Here is a 6,000-nt window from a genome sequence, read left to right as displayed (position 1 = left end):
AAATATTTGGAAGCCTGATCATTTGCATTCTAGATTTATTATTTTAGATATTTATGGACCTTTTGAATGCATTATCAGGCAAATCATAAATTTAAAAAAAACATATTTTAAAAACATTCTTTAGCATTAACAATAGTATACTGAGCACATGAATCTGTAACTGCTACTGCCGCTCTGCATTTATCAGACCACTAACCATTTTCCACAGTGCTTATTTTTTTTCCCATCAGGCACACCTTCCACAACATCATTTTTCAAGCTTTCATTACATTGTAAATTATGCTCGCATAGTGTATATTGCGATTTTCATAGTTCCTGAGTTCAATTTTTCAAGAGTCTTAGCTGTATTTAGAAGGAAAAAAAAAACTGTTTTCGAGATTCATTGTCATTCATGCCTTGTTTCTTCTGGTTGGAAGCAGAACATATTTATCGGTAATTCAATTGATCCTCATCTCATCCTGTAACAAGAGTGATTGACTCTGCATTTTATTCAGCACATATTAGATATGTTTTTGGAATTTATTAAAATAGGACTTCAGGCAAGTGGGATTGAGGCGTCAATGGGAAAACCAGAAATAAAACGAATCAGATGATGAATGAGTAGATGGGGCTCCGTGTTCTGTAAGGGTTAATATTGTTATTTAAATGGTTTTTAATTTTCAGTTGATGTCATGTAGAAGATAAACACAGTAAAATGCAACTTAGCCTCATGTGCCGTAGATAAGGATACCAAATGTTAGCGGTGTAAACACAAACTGGGCCCTCATACAGCCATTTTGGACATCTAGCCATTCATTTTTTTTAACTAACTTTACTGGTGTATCTATAAGTCTTCTTGTTACACTCCCTCTCAATGCCAGCCTCAAAGAATCATAAGTCTATACTCCCACACCTTACTAATGCTGCTTGGAGTCTTTTTCTGGAGGAGGCGTGCGTGTGGTCAGCATGGTTCAGGATTGGATCAGGAGGACAGAAGATACTCGATCAATAGTGGAGTTAATCTTGCCCACCTCTGACAACTACCAAAAATATTTGACTCCACTAGCTGTCCTCTGGGTTTGCTGGGTCTGATCTGACTTGTGTTGCATCCAATGTGAGTTGCTATATTTCAAACTTTGAATGATACAAAAGTAGTGAAACAAACCTTAAAACTGTGGATCCTATATTTAAATATACAGAAAGATAAGTAAAAATGTAAGCATTTTTTTTACAGATGAAAACAGTCCACTTTTATTCTTGGAAAATATTTCATATAAAGAACATGTATGGTTTTACAGACACGTTTCTCAAGTTTAATGACTGAGGGAATTGTTCTGTTTGTATATATGTGTATTCATCCTATATTGTTCATGTATGTTAGTTTCCTATTGTGAATAGTGGCTCTTTTTCTATAAAACTGTATCAAACTTATTGTGTTATAAAATGTAACCTAGGCACAGGGTAGTTTTGTATGAGGAGAAAAGGTTTTATACATACATTGTGCAACAGGTTCTGTATGAAGACAATAATTTATTGCATATTCTATAAGTGCTACAGTAAGGATGCAAACAATTATTACTGGACTCCAGCCAATCATGTGATGAGTGAAATAAGCAGGTGGGATATGACATCATAATGGTAATTGCTCTTTACTTGCACTACAATTACACCTGTCGTTCCATTGGTTGTAACGTTGTAATGCTTTAGTAACTCTCATTTATGTTTTGGTATCTTTATATATGCTTTAGTAGTGTTTATCCAAGGCTTATCTTTTTATGTATTTATAGTGAACCTGTTTTGACTCATCTGACCTTCTGATCCAGCACCACCATGTCCTCACCAGACGTCCACCTGAACTTCTCTGATTTGCCTTATGTCTACATTGGATAGCAAATCCCTTCTGTGATGCTGACACGGTGGCTTCTTTGTCAGCATGCCGGTCTCTGAACAGAGTGACTTCAGGCACTCAGTTCCAGCACTAGCAGCATTTGCTAGGGAGTTCCCAGAGCAACCACAATACTATGGGTTCTGGTTGCTATTGTTATTATTCCCATTTATATAGTGCCAACAGATTCCGTAACGCTTTACCTAATTATTAGATGGGGGATTTAACTATAAATAGGATAATTACAAGAGAAACTTACAGGAAAGATAAGTTGAAGAGGGCCCTCCTCAAATGAGCTTACAGTCTATAGGAGGTGGGGTATAAAACACATTAGGACAGGAAATAGCAGTCAAATTAGGTGGGAGTGAAGCAGAGCTGGAGGAAAGAATAGAGTGCTGCCCTTTAGGAGAGAGCGAGACAGGTATGTGAGGTAGAGGTTAGTGTGGGAGGCACTTTTCAAATGATTGAAGACTAGGGGAGAGTCTGATGTCAGTAGGCAGGCTATTCCATGGGAAGGGAGCCGCCCGCAAAAAGTCCTGCAAGCGCAAGTTGGCCGTACGGGCAGAGCGGAGAGACCGAGAAGGGGCATACCTATGGATTTGTGAAGAGATATAAGAGGGGCTAAGATTATTCAGTGCTTTATAGGTATGGGTTAGTACTTTGAAATGACTCCTATAGTAAACAGGAAGCCAATGTAAGGACTGACAGAGGGGTGAGGTGTGAGAGGACCGACTAGAGAGGAAAATCAGTCTGGCGGCAGCATTCATTACAGACTGTAGTGGGGCAATACGGCTATTGGGAAGACCAATTAGGAGAGAGTTACAATAGTCCATGCGAGAGGTTACTAGAGCAAGGACAAGCTCTTTGGTAGCATCTTGTGTAAGAAAGGGGTGGATGTGGGCAATGTTTTTGAGGTGGAATTGGCATGATTTGACAACAGACCAGATGTGAGGCTCAAAGGTGAGGCCAGAATCAAAAGTAACACCAAGACAACACGCTTGTAAGGATGAGCTGATATGGGTACCACCAATCTGAAAGGAGAGTGAGAGAGGAGGATTAATATTAGGAGGAGGAAAGACAAGAAGTTCTGTTCTGGAAAGATTCAGTTTCAGAAAGTGGGAGGACATCCAATCAGAGATAGAAGAAAGGCAAGAGGTGACACATTGCAGGACATCAGGGGAGAGGTCCGGGGAGGAGATATATCTGGGTGTCATCAGCGTACAGGTGGTATTGGAAGCCAAATTAGGTAATAAGTTTGCCAAGAGAGACAGTGTAAAGAGAAAATAGAAGGGGACCAAGGACAGAGCCTTGGGGGACTCCAACTGAGACAGGATGAGTGGTGGAGGTATTATTAGAAAAGGAGACACTGAATGAGCATTGGAAGAGACAAGAGGAAAACCACGAGAGGACAGAGTCACAGAGACTGAGTGACTGAAGAGTTTGGAGAAGAAGAACATGGTCAACAGTGTCAAAGGCAGCAGAGAGGTCAAGAAGAATTAGTATGGAGTAGTGACCTTTGGATTTAGCTGTGATAATGTCATTAGTGACTTGATAAGGGCAGTCTCAGTAGAGTGGAGGGGGCAGAAGCCGGACTGAAGATTGTCAAGGAGAGAGTTGGAGTTGAGGAAGCAGGCCAGATGGGTGAAGACTAGTCTTTCAAGAAGCTTTGAGGAAAAAGTAAGCAGGGAAATAGGACGATAGTTAGAAGGGGAGGATGGGTCGAGACATGTTTTTTTTAAGATGGGTACAACGGTAGTATGTTTAAGGACAGCAGGGACAGTGCCAGAAGAAAGAGAGCAGTTGAAGATATGTGTTAAGGAGGGCACAAGACAAGAGGAGAGAGTTCTGATAAGGTGAGATGGGACAGGATCAATCGGGCAAGTGGTGGGGCGAGAGGAAAGGATAAGCGCAGCCACCTCTTGTTCAGTAGCCTGGGAGAAGGTTGAAAGGGTTGGGGAGGCATGATACAGGTGAGGTTGAGAAAGTGAGGGGCAAGGTGGTGAGAATTCTTTCCTTAGCTCTCCAATCTTGTTAGTAAAGTAGCATGCAAAACTATCGTCTGTAAGGTTAGTTTGGGGGGAGGCCGCAGCAGGGCAAAGAAGAGAGTTAAAGGTATCAAAGAGATGTCTGGGATTGCAAGAGCATGGGCTAATAAGAGAAGAAAAGTATGACTGTTTGGCAAGGGCTGTGCTGTATGAATGCAATATGAATTTGTAGTGTAGAAAGTCTGACTTGGTGTGAGACTTCCTCCAGCACTGTTCAGCAGAATGGGAGCATCCCTGCAGGTAGCGTGTTGATTTAGTTTGCCACGGTTGGGGGTGTGTTCTCCTCGAGGTGCGTATTTGGAGAGGGGCTGCTGCGTCTAAGGCTGAGGTGAGGGTAGAGTTATATGAGGAGATAGCCAGTGAAGGACATGAGTAAGCAGGAATGGTTAATAGTTGGGAAACAATATCAGCTGCTTATATAGCAAAAATACTGCCTGTGGGAGGACTCCTCTACTCGTTCCTGTCTCTCAATTCTACTGCATAAAGTCAGTGGGACCTTTCTTTTTATCCCGGCCTATACATTTACTATCAAATCCTGTAGGGTTGTTGCACATATGGACTGTGTCATACTGTGTATGTGTTTGAGCAGTTTCTTGTATAGTTTTGTTGTTATATTTGTATATGACCTGTGTTTCACATTCTGTGTATGAATGTGGGCTGTGTAACGTGGGCTGCTGCACACTCATCCCTAACTTCCTGGTGCCTCGTTATGGCATCATATATAACATGGAACTCTTCCATTCATCTCCTTTTATAATGTCAGCCTATGCGGTGTTTTTTGATGATTGTCAGGATATTTATATTGGCAGACATTTTGTGCTAAGATAGAAACTAAAAGTGTATATTGCCAGAGTCACTCAGAACAGAGCAGACTCCATTTTGGATTTCAGGCAAGACAGACACAAAATGTCTTTCCTTTCTGTAACTAGCCACTAGCCTGAGCTAAGGAATGCATTATGTAAACCAGCCAAGTGATAAGCAATGAAGCAGGGGGATGGAATGCTCTTTTTAAATGTTAATGCAATAGAAATAATTTTAAACAGACATTAGTGACAGTGAAGACTAAGTAATTAATTTTCCTTTCTAAATCTTACAAGGTCCCATTGTAAGTAAGGGGTGAAATTGAGTTTATACATGTCAATTCTAGAAATTACAATCAAAGTCATTGCCACAAAGACTGAGGCAAACGCTTTGAACTGACAGCAAAGTTAAGTTATGGTAGTCATTTTAGATAAGCCAAATGACGTCAAAATCGTCATCAGGAAAAGTTAACTCTTTCCTGGATAGGAAAGTTTAATTAGGCAATTGCACCCTCTATGGACCAAATATCGAAATTGCGATCTACAGGTTGACCACACCTTCAGTATCCTATTGATTCTACCAACTAATGACGTACAGAGAATCTTTCCCTTTAAAAAGTTAGGAAAAAGGGAAGAGAGGGTTAGTTTGGGCTTTCAGATTCGGACATTGAGACAGATATTCAGGACACTCTGGGACTAACACTCAAACTCTCTTGGACACAACTCAAGAAACACTCCTTGACACTTAGAATTTTACTATTACTTTCTAACCAACATCACTTTTCTCTATTACTTACACACCTCCATACAACCAATCATACTCGCATTCAAGTTCCTGGGACTATCTACTCATCTGATGAGAACATCTAAATAACTGGTAATTATGCTGGTTTTATTTAATTAATCTAAATTAATTAAAATCTAATAGCATGATATATGACTGGATAAATCACGGTCAGATTTCAATATTTAGAAATCTTAGTTAACTAAAGAATATATAGTTATAAACATTCCATTCTGCAGGTGAAATTAAGAATAATTATATATTAATGTGATATTGTCATGTATTAGCATACCGCTGTTTTTATCCAGGTGTATTGATTTGCTTTTTTTAGGCAAATTAAAATTCGGCTTTTGTAAAAATCTGGTAGATTATTGAGCTGGTTTGAATGTTATTTTAATTGAAAATTACACGAGAATAGGATATTATATGCCTAGGAGGATCTAGCCAGCATTGAAAGGGTTACTCAGTTGATCTTACTGTTAGCCAAGGTTTTATGGCTTTTCGCTG

The sequence above is a fragment of the Pelobates fuscus genome, chromosome 4, assembly GCF_036172605.1.
Source record: "Pelobates fuscus isolate aPelFus1 chromosome 4, aPelFus1.pri, whole genome shotgun sequence".
Classification (NCBI taxonomy): Eukaryota; Metazoa; Chordata; class Amphibia; order Anura; family Pelobatidae; genus Pelobates; species Pelobates fuscus.
The sequence above is the reverse complement of the archived record's forward strand: the minus strand, read 5'-3'. Positions refer to the sequence as shown.